We start from the raw sequence: 18,134 nt of genomic DNA, 5'->3' as shown, positions 1-18,134 counted from the left end.
AGGACTGGAAACAAGCATCCTAGGACTGGTTTCAGGCTTTCAGCCCTCATCAGCCAGGATAGCTTGACTCCAGTGGCATGGAGAGCACGGGACTCACGTCTGGGCATATCCGTCCCACTCGGGGTGACATATGCAATAACAACAATTGATGGACAGAATGCAGAACAATGTCATACATTCACCCCAGTACAGAGTTCTGGGCCTAAATCCATTGTTTTGTTGCTCACCATGCCATTAAAGTTTGGACCCAGCCATCTGCAAATCAGTCTTGACCCTGCTCCCGATGGAAACAGTCCGACCCGAACTGCCAGGTCAGGTCCTCCCTGGACTGGAAACAAGCATCCTAGGACCGGTTTCGGGCTTTCAGCCCTCATCAGCCAAGATAGCTTGACTCCAGTGGCATCGAGAGTACGGGACCCACGAGTGGGAATACCCATCCCACTCGGGGTGACAAATGCAAAAACAACAAGGTCGGACTGGACTGTTCCCACAAGGAACAGTGTCAAGACTGATTTGCATATGGCTGGGTCCAAACTGGGGTGGTGTGGTGAGCAAAAGAATGATGGATTAAACCCAGAACCTTGTGACTGGCGGTGAATGGTTGCATTGTCCAGCATTCTGTTAATCAATTGTTTCTTTTGAATAATTCTATACCATCATCTAAACATCCATTTATCCAAGTATCCAGTTGTATTTATGCATCAGCCGATCCCCCACAGACAGGTTCTTGTACCCACCAGCCACCTGAATATGCATATGTCCATGTACATGTGTCTGCATCTGAAATTGCTTTGTTGGTGTTTGGATAAAAATATTGAGTTTTTAATATTGTGATACGAAAATATTGTGTCAAAAAATTGTTAGTGCAGAAATATTGTATCACAGTATATTATTTTAAAATATATTGTGTGTTTGGTATATAATATTGTTTGAAATATTAATGTATAATTTAATATTGAACACTAAATATGATTGTGAAAGTAATTTTGCTTAATTTAGTATATATCAGTTATAATATTAATTTTAGGTGTTAGCAGCAGTAGCATTTTTGTTATTTTTTTTGTGTAGCATAATTTCTAATTTAAAATGTTTAATTTATTGTTAGTGATTTATAATGCAGTAGTGGGTTGTTGGGAAACATCTGTTATTCAGCGCCAAAATACACATTGTGGTGTACGTACACTTACAAATACAAATTTTCTCTTATGTTCCTAGGGGTATAGAGAAGAAACCCATTTATTTTATAATTAATTTAATGTTATTTATAATTAGTTGCTGTATTGCAAATTGCATATTTAATTGATTTATAATTATTTGCATTAGCTAACATTTATTTTATATATTTGTTTAATTTGTTATTTTTAAAATGTAGATTAATATTTGTTTTGTACTAGTGTTTAGTTGCTTTAGTGATGTCATCAGTGATGTCATTTGAGATGTCATCAGTGATGTCACTGACCATGTTATGAATGATGTAATATGTGACATCTTCAGCAGTGGATTGCGGGCGCGCGAGATGTAGTTAGTACAACTAACTATATCGGAGGGATTTCAATGGTTTTGTTCGAGTGAAATGTCCAGCTAACAATAACACCCCTAAAACCTATTGTTTTTTCTGTGAATTTCTAAGGTTTTTTAAATGCTACTTCCTAACTATATCAGGCCTGAAACCTATGGTTTTTTCCAGTGAATTTCAAAGGTTTTTTAAATGCTAATTCCTAACTATATCAGGCCTGAAACCTATGGTTTTTTCAGTAAATTTATATATATATATATATATATATATATGTATTTGTACATTTTATATAATTTTAAAATTATAAAATACATTCAATTTAATAGTTTATTTATTGGTTTTATTGTTTTAAAGTAAATATAATTATTAATTATTATGTGTGTGTGTTTTTAATAATTCGGTTTATTTTCTTTTATTTGTTAAAATGTATATTGAATCTAATTTCTTTTTAATTAATTTTATTTTTTCATATAATTACTATTATATATATATATTTCTATATATATATGTATGTATATATATATATGAAAGCATGTGATGTCCTGGGTTGGGGGACGGCGCTCTTCGGTCTGGGGGGTGCGTGAAACAGCCGGTAGGACAACCGGTATGTACAAGAAGCAGGAGACCTCTGATCCCAGAGGTCAGGAGTACACGCACTCACACGGGATCCAAGATTTTAATTTTCAGTTCGTTTTTAATCCAAAAGAAAGTTCTTCAGCACAGCACAGCCAGTCAACAACAACACTGGCTCAACGCGTTTCGGTTCTCACTCGAACCTTGATCACGGGTTACCAAACACAATGGCCAGACATTATTTATGTCAATTATTGCTACTACTTCCTGTTTAAGCATTTGCAAAGCATGCTGGTCATTGTAGTCCGTGTATTTCCGATTTGTGCTGGTGAGTTCACAAAAGCAAAATTTACCAAAATTAAACTCAGGTAACTGGCAGAGAAAAGGCGAATGCAAAAATTAGGCATAATTACAATCCTTAAGTGGAACGCTATAGGCAACGCAGTAGCTAGTAAAATAATACATCAGGTGATCAGATCAACATAAGCATTGTGTTAAACGCACTTATTGTGTGACAAGTGAAATATGTTATTGACCCTCTAGTGGTATTGATGACACAGTGTATGTAAGGCACAAGTGCCATGTAAAACTACAAGTCACAATAGGAAATTCCATCCCTCTGGTGGGGAAGCACGTGTTGACACAAGTTTAACAAATACAAATAAATAAACAAAAGGCCAAAGCTCCGCCCTCTAGTGGGTGTTTGGCTCATATTCATGATAATATGCCTAGTTAGTCTGATAAGACTCTTGCATAGAGAATTACAGAAAAGAATTTTTTGTAATTAACCGGTATTATTGTTTGACTATAACACTGGGGTATGTTGCCTAGTTATACCAACAGGGTTCACAAATGTACAAAAAGTTCCTCATCCTGGTTGAGGCCATGAGGGGTCAGAGTTCTGAATGACACAATATGATTTGATTCTTTTTGGCGGAGGAGTTTTTCTCGGTTTCCTCCTCGATCCAAAGATGGCACATGTTCAATAGCATAGTAGCGTAGCAGTTCCTATTTACTGTCATGTGAATTTTCCATATGCTTGGCAATGGCATTTGAGCGATCTATGTTAACAGTGGCTCTGATGTGCTCCAGAATGCGTTTCTTGATTTCACAAATAGTACTTCCTATATATTTTAGATTACAGGGGCATTCAACAACATACACCACATATTTGGTTTTGCAAGAAATGTGTTGCTGAATTTTCCAGTTTGCTCCACTTCTGCCTTCCACCTCTTTTTTAGGGATGCCAATTTTGCAAGCTTTGCAGTTCTTACATGGCCAGAAGCCCTCAATGTTGGTCCATGGTTTCTGTGGCTTGATTTTGAAATGGCTGCGTGTGAGTTTGTCACCTAGATTCGGTGCTCTTCTGTAGGTGACATCCGGATGATCTCCAATCAGGTCTGCAATGGTGTTGTCTAGTTTTAGGATACCCCAATGTTTTTTCAAGATATTGATTAAATCACTGGTTTCAGTTGAAAAAGTTGTGATGAGGCGTATTTTTGTAAAATCATTCTGAGTCGCCTTAGGTTTGTTTTTCAAAATCTCCGTACGATTTCTTTCCTTTGCTTTTTTGAGACTTGTTTGGATTATCCTGTCTGGATATTTTCTTCTTTGGAATCTTGCTGCCATTGCTTTGCTCTGGTGTTCAAAATCATTGTCTGCGGAGCAGTTTCTGCGTAGACGTAAAAATTCCCCATACGGTATGTTCCATTTTTGATTAGTGGGGTGGAAACTGTCCGCGTGCAGAACTGAGTTGGTGGCTGTTTGTTTTCTGAAAAGGGTGGTTTGTATTGTGTTGTTTTGTACATAAATTTCGATGTCAAGAAATGAGATTTTGGTTGAACTGATTTCGTAGGTGAATTGTAGCTTGGTCTCATTGTTGTTCAAAATTTGGTAATATGTTGCAAATTCTTCACTAGTACCATCCCATATTATGAATAAGTCATCGATGAAATGCCACCATGCAATGATTTTTTGTACATGATGGTCATTTTCACTGTTCCACGTGATTTTCTGTTCGAACCACCCCATTACAAGATTGGCAAAATTCGGTGAAAATGAAAAGCCCATGGCTGTACCTTTCATTTGTTGGTAATGTTTTCTGTTGAAAGTAAAGATGTTATTTTGCAAGCATAGAGTAATCATTTGTAGCAACATGGAGTTGTGTTGTTTGAATTGAATATTGCGTTTGCCTAGAAAGAAGCTGCAGGCTTTTAGGCCTATTTCGTGTTCTATGTTTGTATACAAAGAAACTACGTCCATTGACACAAGTTTATATCGATGGTTCCAGTGAAGTTTCTGTAGCAGATCTGTTGTGTCTCTGAGGTAACTGGTTAAGTCCTTTACAATGGGAGCTAAAAAATGATCAATGTAGTTGGAGATGGGTTCCATAATTGAACCGTTGGCGGAAACAATAGGTCTGCCCGGTGGTTTGTGTAATCGTTTGTGTACTTTAGGTAAAAAGTACATGGTAGCTTCAATAGGTTTTGTCACTGTAAGATATTTTTTCTCTTCTTCGTCGATGAGACCCTCCTTATGCCAGTCATTGAGATATTGATTGATGACTACTTCAATTTCTTTGATTGAATTGGTGCTGAGTTCTTTATAGCACGATGTGTCCTGCAACTGATGGTTAGCTTCCCATATGTAATCTGTTTTGTTGAGAATTACAACGTTTCCGCCTTTATCAGCAGGCTTGATCTCGATTGTAGAATCCTGCTGTAAGTCTTTGAGCGCTACGCTACTATGCTATTGAACATGTGCCATCTTTGGATCGAGGAGGAAACCGAGAAAAACTCCTCCGCCAAAAAGAATCAAAGCATATTGTGTCATTCAGAACTCTGACCCCTCATGGCCTCAACCAGGATGAGGAACTTTTTGTACATTTGTGAACCCTGTTGGTATAACTAGGCAACATACCCCAGTGTTATAGTCAAACAATAATACCGGTTAATTACAAAAAAATCTTTTCTGTAATTCTCTATGCAAGAGTCTTATCAGACTAACTAGGCATATTATCATGAATATGAGCCAAACACCCACTAGAGGGCGGAGCTTTGGCCTTTTGTTTATTTATTTGTATTTGTTAAACTTGTGTCAACACGTGCTTCCCCACCAGAGGGATGGAATTTCCTATTGTGACTTGTAGTTTTACATGGCACTTGTGCCTTACATACACTGTGTCATCAATACCACTAGAGGGTCAATAACATATTTCACTTGTCACACAATAAGTGCGTTTAACACAATGCTTATGTTGATCTGATCACCTGATGTATTATTTTACTAGCTACTGCGTTGCCTATAGCGTTCCACTTAAGGATTGTAATTATGCTTAATTTTTGCATTCGCCTTTTCTCTGCCAGTTACCTGAGTTTAATTTTGGTAAATTTTGCTTTTGTGAACTCACCAGCACAAATCGGAAATACACGGACTACAATGACCAGCATGCTTTGCAAATGCTTAAACAGGAAGTAGTAGCAATAATTGACATAAATAATGTCTGGCCATTGTGTTTGGTAACCCGTGATCAAGGTTCGAGTGAGAACCGAAACGCGTTGGGCCAGTGTTGTTGTTGACTGGCTGTGCTGTGCTGAAGAACTTTCTTTTGGATTAAAAACAAACTGAAAATTAAAATCTTGGATCCCGTGTGAGTGCGTGTACTCCTGACCTCTGGGCTCAGAGGTCTCCTGCTTCTTATATATATATATATATATATATATATATATATATATATATATATATATATATATATATATCGATAGTTTGAAGAACTATATTGTTGACAGCAATATGGTATTTTCGATATTTTTATATTTACCTGTTTAAGTACAGGGAGTGGATATTTTTGCATTCTATATTTTTACCTCAATATTTTTGTCCTCTATATTTAGGTTGTCGAAATTCTATCAGTGAACCCTGGGCACCATTTCCTATATTAATATACCATGCATAGCTAGATGCCTGACTTTATGTAGAGACAGAAGGAGAGGAAATTATACACCGTGTTTTCACAATCAAATCAAAGTCTGAGTAAGTATGAGGGGGCTGTTGTGTTATCATTAACATCTTTAATTGTTTATAGAAAATAGCAAAAATCCAACCCTGCAACGACAAAGGTAACTAAAGACTCCAAAAATCATGTAACACTGTAATGACAGTGTTTACTCTCATTTTGTTGTTGCAGTAAGGGATGTTTTAAAAAAGAAGAATTCCTTTTAACATGCTTGGCTATATTGACATTACAAACTCTGCTTTATGAAAAAATACAAAAGAAATAACATTTTAAAGAAACCTAAAACAAAGGAAATAAATATCTTGCCAACATTTTAATCGTTTTATTACATGATGTATGCATCCACCACTACATGTGTAAAGTGACTACTATATATGTGCAACTTTCAAGAAAAAACTGTTTCAAATGAAGCATAATGACACCCTACAAAAGCAATTAATTAAAGAAATAGTTTGTTTTCCAGTAGCTTGACAAACCTTAAACAATGCACCCACTATTTCTATTATAAAATGAACAAAGCAGCAGGACACAATGGAACAATGCCAATGTGAATCCTGCTAAACGCCATTAAATGTGGTAGCCTTTCTTTTCTTGGAGTTGATAACTTCATTAAACCAAGAGGTCGTGAAAGCTAGGAGTGTGCCATACTCCCTCAACCACTCACTATTTGTATTTGCTTTCAATGTTTTATATTTGACTTTAACATATGACAAGAATTTTTCGCAGTTGTCACAAGGATTAGCGAGAAGGCGAAGATGAGGAGGAGGGCAGCCCTGGGACGTTGCAGTACAGGTAAGTGGTTTTACATTTATTTTTCATTAATATTTAATTACTTTTTATAATAGGGGGGTGGAGGCGGGGGCTGGCCGAGATTTGCCTTCTCCACTTTCTCCGCGGTTCGCTGAGAAGGCAAATCTCCGCACACTCTGCGGGCGGAGCGGAGGTCTCCACCCCGGGTTAGTATGTATAATTATTGATAATATTCCATTTGTTTAATATAAGATGTAATATAAGAAGAAATTAAATTAAATTGTTAAACTTTGCTTCAAAAAATAAAAGTATGTGCAGTAATTGGTCACATATTTAAAGCAAGTTTCCTGAAAGATTCATTAAGAAATATTAAAGAGGGCTGTTTTTTTCACATTATTGTTTACAATTAATATGTATACATCATATTAATAAACTTTTGTGGTATTTAATGCACATTTAATACGAGAAGTTACTGTGCAGTAGCATTTATTATATAAGTTCCAGGTTGATATTAAATATTTTAATTTATTTTACATTTTTGTTATGCATGAAAACATTTTTTAGACATTAAATACTTTATTAACTTTCCCTATATTTTCCTATAGGGACATCTCTACTCTGGTGGCAGAACTCTCCACCAACAGATGAAAAGTTACTAGTAGTAACTTTACGCTTGACAATTCTGTTGTTGGATGCTCCACCCTTTCATTTCAGAGGGTGGAGGCAATGATCTAAGTGTAAATCTGCAATCTGAAAATGGTGAACAGCTCAAAACTGGAGAGCAACATTTAGGTGCAGGAGTAGATCTAGACATGAATACATATTCACAAGAATATTTACCTTTGTGAAACGGCCCTATGCTCTTTAATATATTTAAATCATAGGCCCACTCTCTGTATCGGCAATCATTTAATTTGGTTTCACTTTATATATATGTATGCATGTCACCAAGCTTCTAATAGCCCTTTCCAACAAATCTGAATATATGATGTTACATTTAGTAAAAGGTCTGCTAGGATGGGTGCTAGGCACATGGACTTTTTCTGAAAAGACTGAGATTGTGATATAGTGCTAAACATTGTTATATGACTCTTTGGCAAAATCAGTGGTTGATTGCCCTTTCTCATTATACTAGGAAAGTATTAAATTGCAGATCTTAGCAGTCAATAAGGTCTGAATCTTTCATTTGTTTTCTTTACCCCTTCCATGCGGGGAAAATTCCGCCGCGGTGCGAGGGGGGGCGGGGCTGGGCGTGGCGCTCAGGTGCTCAGGACGGCTCCCGGCCGTCATAAATCACGGTGGGCGTGTGCTCATGACGGCCGGGAGCCGTCCGAACTCCGCCCACTAATAGATTCGCCCGCACAGCGGGGAATGTGCCGCGCGTGGGCGGAGCGTCAACGGTTGGACGGCTCCCGGCCGTCATGAGCACACGACTACCGTGACTCATGACGGCCGGGAGCCGTCCTGAGCATGGAAGGGGTTAATGGAGACTATTACCTTTCAGTTCCTTCCAACAGGGAGAAAGTGCTGTGACATTCTTAATCTGAACTTGATTTGCACAGGCCATCAGACTGTATTTGAAACTTCTTAAATATCAGATTTTCTGACTCAAGAGAGTGTCACAAACTGCCTCCTGATGATATTGTGAGGCAGCAATCATTTCAGCCTACCACTCTAGATCGCTCGTTCCTATCAAAAGACCAGGGGAACTGATTTCATATTTCTCTATATTGTGCATTAAGCATTCTCTATTTTTATGCAAAAAACTCCTGATCTGACCATTGACTGAGTAGAGTGTTACTCTGTGTCGGTACAGTCTTTCCTAAGCTACCCAAAGTCTGCAAAACTTGTTTGAAGGCACAGAGCTTAATCTATTCTTGTTCTGCAACTGTCAGCTCGCTATCCTTACATCTCGGTGGCATCTAAGATACGTGTCCGCTCAGGAAATGCCTGCAATCTTGGATGTTCTGCAGCAAAAATAAATGTGTTCACTTGATTTCCGAGACAGAACGATTGTATGCTACTTGTGGTGTTTACATGCTTCAGAAGAGAGAGTATCATAACATGCTACAGGACAACACAGCACAGTATAGCAAAACATCACATCACCATACTCCTTTACATTATTCACATGAAATCGCTACTATTTGCTCATTTTAATAAATATTTAATTATGGATTTTAGCTTCTCAAAACAGTTATTCCAGTCTCTGCCCTGTACCAGCATTTCATTTTCTTTGAAAACTTTTCAAGTCTTCTTATTAAAATCGCCCTCTATTTCCAACAAGCATTTGCAATGCAATAGCCCTTGCATTTAAGCGAGTTTGAGCTATTGGCATTGTTAATGGTAATGTCTTTAATGTATGTATTGGTTTTTTAAACATACATAAGAGACTGTCATTTACAATGCCAATAGCTTACACTCTCGCAGATGCGACACCTATTGCATTCCAAATGCATGTTTGTTAAAGCGCCCCATAACGCGCTTTTACTTTAATGGCTGGCACGCCACTTTCGTTAGGCGACACGCGTCTAAAGAAAGAAGCGCGGCCACCCTTAAAGTGAAAGCGCGGTATGGGGCACTTTTACAAAAAAAAAATTAAAGTTGACAATCTTGCTCTTATATGTAAAAGCACCCCATGCCGCGCTTTAGCTTTAATGGCGGCCACACCCCTTTCTTTATATGCAGCTTGTCTAAAGAAAGGTGCGCAGCCACCATTAAAGTAAAAGAGCATTATGGGGTGCTTTAAAAAAACTAAAACATTTGTTAATCAGCATTGCACGTGCAGACGCGCTGTACAGGGGCACTTTTGAAAGATAAAGTGCAGCATCCATGATCGGGCACCATGCTGACATGATAACAGGGTGGGTTAGGGAGAACCTGTCATGCCAGGAAATCAGCTAAATTAAAGACAATAGTGCTCACAGACTGTAGATAAAACAGACCGTGTAACAATACAAGTAAAAATTCCAGTCCTCATCGAAGGTTACAAATGCAGACAAGGTGTTACTAAGGAGGGACAACAAGCCTAGAGGCGGAGAGTGGTCAAAGCTTCATGTCCATACCTGAACACAGCATGCTTCGCAGAGCAGCGCATGCGCTGCCCAGGCTCGACCTAATAAGGATATGTCGAGAATCCCTGAAAAATCCAAGCATCAAACCTGCTAATAAAGACTTGCCCTACAGTATCCGTCAGACAATGCCTTTCATCACCAGAGGAGGACGTCACAGCAACAATCACTGCCTCCTTTCTGCTTGGAATCATTCCAGGATCCCGAATACACACCACAATCATATCTCTCCCTAAGAAATCAACAGACAACCTAAAGATGCCATCAAAGTAGAGGCCTATAATCAAACCTTTCCATTCCCAGCAGGATCATCGTAAAGGATCAAGGAGATAAATTCAGAAGTAGACTGAACACAAGAACACATTGCACACCAGTCAGTTGGGATTCAGACCAGCAAGCACACCGACTCCACCTTGGATCACGTATGCAAAGAACTCATGAAATCCTTCGAAGAAACTCTGCCCTCATACTTCTTGACCTCTTGTGAAGTCAACAATATCCTGGACCCCAGCATCTTGCTAGAAACTCAGTGGTATTTCTGGGCCTGCTTCGGAGGGACATCGATCCTCTCTCTCCAGCCAGAGTCATCGAGTTGAGTAGGCTCAATGGATTTGCCATCTCACACAGTAAGCTTTGAAGTCTCAGGACACTCATCGTTATCCTGCTGCTCTTGGACATCTAGGGGTGTCCTTTGGCCCACCTCCTAAGCCAGTATGCTGATGGTTCTCGGATCCATTTCTAGCTTGGAACAGGTATGGAAACTAGGCCATGTGCCTGTACTACAAGTCCCACTCGATGAAGGGGCACATCTTTGTCTAAATTGAATGGAGACTGAGATCTCGGTGTCGAGCAGCCCTTTTATTTCTCCAACAGGGGCAACCCCACCCCAGCTAGACTTGACAAGAGTGCAGATGATGTTGAGACTGTACTCTTATAACACTGTAATCCCAGGGCTGTCAAACATGCTCATGGAAAGGATGCAAAGGTTCCAACCCAAGGCATCCCCTTTAAAGTCAGACTTGAAAGCTCGCCATTGGCTCACAGTAGATGCCAGTATCAAGCTGAATGGGGCCTAATGTGGGACCGGTCCAAGATAGCTACAAAAACACGCCCTCCCAGTGTATGACCAACATGGCTCGGTGCTCTGCATGTGAACTTCTACTTAAAAAACAGAATTGAACAGGATCAAACGTAGAGTGATAACCCTCAGACTGAAGGCCTCTACACCTCCGAAAGCATTCAACACAAGTCTGATGGCTGAACCTTGCTGTATGTGTTTCAGGAAGGGCCTGAAAACTGAACTTTTCCATCTTGCTTTCAGATGAACCTCTTGTACATCAATAAAGCATACTAAACTAGCCTCCCATTACAGACTGGACTCATTTGTGTACTTTAGAGGGACAAGACCTTAAGGGTGGACCTGCAGTTTTGACCTCTAGTTGCTGAACTTCCTACTTGGTTCAGCTTCTAATATATCAAAAAATAGACTAATTGAGGTCATGCCAAAATGTATTGTTCTTTATTCTGTTTTAATAGGAAGTTGTCATAGACCATTTCTTTACATGTCTTCAAGAAGGTACAAAACACATTGCTAGCCAACACATGTTTCGTGATTCTCTATTATTTATAGAGGTTGCTTCATCAGAGGGAACACCAGTTTCCTAGATTTTGTTTATTCAAAATATCCGTAGTAGCAGCATTCATGCATAAAGGGTAAGACTGTGTCTCAAAGCATTTCCTTTTGCAACACTAACCGGCATGAAGAGTTGAGTCGTAGCCTATTTAGTGAATGGAGTAAAAGCAATATATTTGTTTAATGACTTCAATGAATCAGCTTTTTGATACATCGACTGGACTGTACCTCATACCCAACTAATCCACACTTAGACTTTGTTCCACCGACTTGTGCTCTCAAGTAAGCAAAGGGTGACACCTGGCACTCTACTCAGTGGTGGGGACATGTGAAATCTTTCCATCACTCGCCAAGGACAACCAGAAGCCTGGGCCAAGAACACTCAGAGGAGTTCATAAACAAAAAGAAGCCAGCCAGTATGGTGCAATGGATTCACGAGATCCTGCTTTGACGGGCACCTTCCTCTACTTTTCAGGCAAGTGCTGGCTACCGGAAGGTGGGGACAGAGACAGGTGAAGTCATTCTTGGGCCATAGTGGAAGGGGATCGTATGGACTCCCTAAACCAATAGATTGAAGAATGCCTTCTTCTCTACTTTTCAGGAGGCCATTCCTATCAGGATAGGTAATGCAACTATTGATAGACCATGCAGAAGACATCCTCTCCTTTCATCTCTGCTGCTTTCGGAGTAGTGTACCCAATAAAACGCTTGTGTTGGTCTAGACAGAGAACAGCACTCCTAACTGAGCCTGGGATGAAGTAATACCCAGGACTAATTAATGCAATAAAGACTACTATGTTACTTCTTGTGTGGTCTAGAGTGTACAGCCCGATGCAGTAATAAACATGAATGACCCGAAGCAATAACGTGTCAATGACATATGTACTAATGATGCTTAATGACCACAGGCATTATCAACCATGAATGGTCACTGGCATTACTGGTCCCAGACATCAGTCATCAAAGACCCTAGCATTAAGCATCAGGGACCCCGAGCAGTAAGAAGGGTCAATGTTACCAGGCAGCAAGGAGCAGTGATGGCCCCAGGCAGCATGGAGCAGCGGTGGACCAGGCAGCATGGATCAGTGGTGGCCCCAGGTAGCATGGAGCAGCGGTGGCCACAGGCATCGATAAGATGCAATGCTCCCGGTCAAAAATGGCTATCAATGGCCATTAGCAGTATTGAGCATAGATGGTCAGGATATTGGGACAATATTCATCTACTGGTGTAAGTCATTCCTTCACAAATTATAACCACAAAAAGAGTAAAAATAAAATACCCATTGTTTTGAGAGGTTTCTATATCCCCTCACAGCATTAAACATTCAAAAAAATTAATTTTAAAAAGTGGAACAATTGGTAAAGTGTCAAACTAGTGCGCAAATACAAAAAAAAACTAGTTGAGCACTTATAATCTTGCTTTTTTCCATCTCCCTTGTGGTGTTTGCGGGCCTGGTCATGTAACTACACACGGTGTAACTCTGCCCTGTGGTTTGCATGTAGTAAACAAACACAAACACACACACCTCCTACCCCTCCCACCAACCCAGCCTCCCTCCCTGCGCCCCTCAGTGGCCGCCCTGCGGATTACCAGCTCTGTGTTCATTCCTAGTGCCACATGGAGCAGGCTGGCGTGGGCCCGGGTATGGCCCTCACACGCCCTTCAGCTGAAGCAGGCGGCCATGCCCCTATGCCTGGCACTGGTCAAAGCCTGGCTGCGGGCAGGGTGAGGCTCTTCTTTCAGTCCGAAGATTAAACAACAAAAGCTAAGATTGCAATTACTATCTGAGGTTTCCCTTCTGGTGTCCCACAATATACGAATCAACACACACAAGGCCTTTATCTAAAGGACACTGCTCTCCCAGCACTAAGGGGCTGTGATTTCTGCCCACACCTGTCCCTCTGACACGCTGGTAGGGCTGGGGTGAGGAGGGGCACCACCTTTCTTTTCATGCAGTTTCATCCGATTGTTCTTTGTATCTTAAGATTATGAAAGAAAGCCCTTGAGCGGTCCCTGTTCACATATTTTCAAGGAAGGATTATTCGAACATCCTTTTTAAGGGTTATTTACTCTTTGCTATGGAAGCTTCAGAGAATTCAACATTTTATAAACTAAGAAAGTGTGACTAGCTCAAGGACATAGTTACACTGCATCTGGGTGGAAAATCCTCTTTCAGACTCTCTGCTTTTGCATATAGACTTCTACTGGACTACAAATAATCACGATTTGTATGTGGAATGTCTCACTACAAAGTCTGCCCTGTAGTGCCTGTTGTCGCTCACGCCCTCACACCCGCATATTAAACGCTCTACAACCGGTGACTGTGCATTTCCCTCTTCGGCCCCCAACTGTGGAATAATTTCCCCCATCACATCAAACATTCTCCCTGTTATCTGGTCTTCAGACAGACTCTAAAAAAACAAGCATTTGCAGTGCAATAGGGCCAATTGCATTGCAAATGGTTAAGTTTAAAACTGAGTGCGGCGCCACTTCAAGGACACCTCGCTCAGTTTCTTTTTTTTTTTTTACTTTAACACTGAGCACGGAGTCCTTGAAGCGGGCGCTGCGCTTAGTGTTAAAGTAAAAAAATATATAAAGAAACCGAGCGCGGTGTCCTTGAAGCAGCGCTCAGTTTTAAAGTAAAAAAACAAAAACAAACAGAGTGCGGAGTCTCTGAAGTGGATGTTGCGCTCAACATAAATGCTAAATATCGATAAATAAAGTGAGCGTGGTGCCCCTAGAGGATATCGCACTCATTTAAGTAATAAAAATCATAAACTTTTTAGCGCATAGCGCTGCAGCCACCATTGTCCCCATCAGTGTGCATTTTAAAAATAATGCTCACTCACCAGATAAAGCCCACCGTGTAACACCGCAGGTAAACGATTCAGTCCGGATGGGAGGTCCCAAAAGGAGACAAGGTGGTAACAAAGAAGACTAAATTTCAATCAGAAGCCAGCGTTTCCCAGAAATGATGACCCCAGCCAATAAAAAAGATGGGCGGGGATTGAACTCCACTTCCAAAACCTACCCTACTACAATACGCCCCACAGAGCAAGCAGCGCATAAGTTCTGCAACGCTAGGTGAGGCCTAAAAATGAATTTAAGGTACATGATACACCGGCTACGGTGACAACACTCAAAATAATTTCCCAATTTAGGCACCTATAATCTTGCGAAATAAGACTAATCTTTCACTTAAAATACAGACAACAAGCTCGATCAGATTATGTACCGACTCTTTTCTCTTCTACTAAGTGTTCAGTGCCTTGGTTCCCTGGTTCACTTTGCAAACCATTTCCTTTCCGCTATTAATTGATTTTGACACTGGCTACATGAAAGATAAGAAAATGAAGTACACAAATTTAAATATTGAAACCGAGGCAAGTTGGAAGACCTCATTATGAATTTGCAAACTTTGATAACTGAGAAAAAGAACTAAAGGAATGTTAAAATGCCATCAATCTTGCAACTGAAACTCATGCCAGAACAAAATCCAAATGATAAAGGTGTGTATTTGTAAAGCGCACATTTAACCCAAAAGGGAATCTTGGTGCTCAAATAACAGATGTTTACTGTTACCACACTCAATGCTGTTCATTGTGTCGACTTCAGAAGGGTGAATAGCTGAGTGGACCCACCAGGACTGAAACCCGTGGCCCAGAACAGGTTCCTAAAGTGGATCCAAAAGTCCACTCAGCTACCAGTCCAAGAGCTTGACTTCAAAAAGAAAGATCAGCCCCATGGTGCTTTGTCCGTGTATATATGTAAATGAATCCTTCATCTTCAGGTCGATTACTTTTCTGTACTCCCAGAAAAAAGGCTATTGGAAGTGGTTGCTGCACAATTGTAGCAAACACTTTGGAAGGTAGAATGTATTTTATTCCATTGTGTGGTACAACAATAACTACTCTGCAGCAGTCCTGGTTCAGGTGAGGATCTGGCTTCTTAGTCTTGGATATCTTGGCAGGCTTTGACAAAGTTGTCCAAGGAAAACTATTTTTCATTCTTTCTTGTTGATCTGGCTTTGGAGGGACAGTTCTGCTATACAGTTTGCAAGTCTTTCAGATGTGAACAAATAATTCTGTCCGCGAGTTAAGTGGCCGAGAGGATGAACCTGTCACTCTAATTTTCCAGTTTTTACATGAGATCCAGGGCATTTCTTATGCTGGCCTGGGTTGGGCCTGATAGCCCACTTCCACTTTATTTGGATGCTACTCAGACCTGGAAAGGAGCACGGATCATTTGGTAATGGACAGAGAGGGAGGTGTTAGGAGTAAGCTGGGAGAGCACTTTGGTGAAGTAGGTGGGGGCAACAACATTCAATGGCTCGAATATTAGAATGACAATTTCGTATAGGTCAAAGTATTTGGAAGAAAGCTATAAAAGCTGGAGTCACTGGGCTGTACATGTTTGATATAGTAGGGACTGTGGCAAAATGTGTAATTTAAGGTATTAAGAAAATCACCTGAGGGAAACCTCAGAGCAAGCTGTTTCATTGTCCAAGTTTGTTTATTACCAGTGCTATTTGAAAGGGAAGGATTTGGCCTGGACGTTTTTTGTCTGATAATTATTAGTTGACAGCAACTTTAGGGGTAAAACCGATGAGAAACTCTAGCCGATATGGAGATCTCCTTCAAAAGAGTTTTCATGAAGCATGAGACAGTAGTATTTAAATGCTTCTGTGCTACCTTTGATAAAGAATTTAGCGTTTTTAAATTTCGAAAGTAAGGGAGGCCCACATACGAGATACAGCCTTCTCTAAACCACCCCTGCAGGTTTTAAATTCCCGAGCTTATTCGCTGGTGTGTTCTTTTCTTATTTCTTTTCGTTGTTGTTAATTCTTAACTTCTGGTGTTCTACAATGTAAGTGTAACTTTTGTGGTTTCATGTACGTTGTTTTGAAGAACTTCTTGCCCAGTTTGTTTAGATTCACGGACAATTCATATTTTAGGAAGAAAAATGTGTGGCAGCTTCAAGAAATCAGTCGCATGTCACGCTACAGTAAATAAGTCTTTCCACCTGACGTTCAAATCGAGCATTCACTCAACCTTGGTGCGAATTAGGAGGTAACACGATTCCCAGTCACTCAAGGTATAGTTGTTTTGTTATATTCGAACACTCAAGGTTACAGCACTGCGTAAACAAGTGTCAAAACTCCAATAAAGAAGGACTCTATTATTAAGCAAAAAAAACACCCATGTAGCACCTATTAGAAAATGCACAGGCTCAGGCCTATGGGATTTACACTCCGATATGTGCGATAACTCCGGGTACCATGCATACTGGAATTTCAAGTATACCATGGTTATCAGAAAAAATACAGCAGATTAAACCTCTTGCAGTTTAGCTGCAAAAAGGCAGAGAGGCACCAATATATGTGGAATTGTATGCAGTAAGTAACAACTCCTGAAGGTGTAGTCAACTTTCTGAGGGAAATCTTGAAAAATTTGAAATTGCTGGTACATACCAAACCCCCTTCTGCCTCACTTGTGATCAATGCCTAAGAGGTGTACCAATGCCCGTACAAATCCAGAGTATACTGATTATTTTAGGAAGGGGTGTATGAGTATGAATTCTAGATACAGTCACTATAATTTTCAAATGGGAGATGAGTAAACCATGTAAACAGTTTACAGTTGAAAGACACAGGCACTTTAAAAAAAAAAAAACTACTGTAATGGAGGGCCAGAGGGCTTGATCTTGTCCTTACGAGGCTTACTATGTGTTTACTTATGCTCGCTTTCCATATTGCACATAAAGTGCACATGCACTTTAATAGAGTTTTTGGTTTGCGCTGAAAAGTGAAGCTTGTACATTTGCCTCGGGCCTTCCGTGCTTATGATGTAATGTATAATACATTTAGCGCAATGTAAGAAACACTGGGAACATGAGTGTATTGGCCAATTTCGGAATGCTCAGTGTCTACATTCATTGGTATGTGACCTGCTGTAAAACAGACTTAAAATATATTGTAAGATAGACTTAAAGAATATTGTATGATCTTTCTGAAAGCAGCTCTGATTTTTACTATTTTTAAAGATATATATATAGTTTGATTTATCCTCACCCCACACCTCAATTTTGTGTTATGATTTTTGATAATCGTTTCAGTAAATTTATTTTTAAAAACGTTAATATTTGCACTTTTTACCTGTCCCTAGGAATATACACTCCTCTCTCTGAGAATGTGTGGAATAATCCATTCTTTATGGTAACAGATTTCCATAAGAAGTTGTCTGAGATTGGTTAGCTCGGAGGGTCTTCTCTCCTTTTTGCCAAGAACCCCATATTTAAAATGGCCTAATTCTCTACAGATTAGCAGTGGAGCGACAGTTATTTTCATCAGCAGCATGTGAACATTGCTCCGCCTTCCTCTGATTGACTGCTGAGCCTACTTCACATTTACAAAAACAGGATAGAAATACAGTAACAGAAGTAAAGGAAGGTGTCTTGATTAGATCAAATAAAACGGTAATGTGAAATGTAGCTGATTCAAAACAAACATCCTGAGATTTGGGGATGTTATCTGTCCATCTGACAACAGAGACGTAGGCACTACTCACTTATGCCAA

At 39.9% G+C, this 18,134-nt stretch overlaps 1 protein-coding gene across 1 annotated transcript in view; it reads right to left on the bottom strand.

The window, feature by feature from the left end:
- ADCY1 (adenylate cyclase 1) overlaps positions 1–18,134 on the bottom strand; it is a 1,095,828-nt gene that overhangs the window by 582,473 nt on the left and 495,221 nt on the right. The gene's annotated exons all lie outside the window — the stretch shown is intronic.

The sequence above is a fragment of the Triturus cristatus genome, chromosome 5_2 (genome assembly GCF_964204655.1).
Source record: "Triturus cristatus chromosome 5_2, aTriCri1.1, whole genome shotgun sequence".
NCBI lineage: Eukaryota > Metazoa > Chordata > Amphibia > Caudata > Salamandridae > Triturus > Triturus cristatus.
This window is presented reverse-complemented; position numbering and strand designations above follow the sequence as displayed.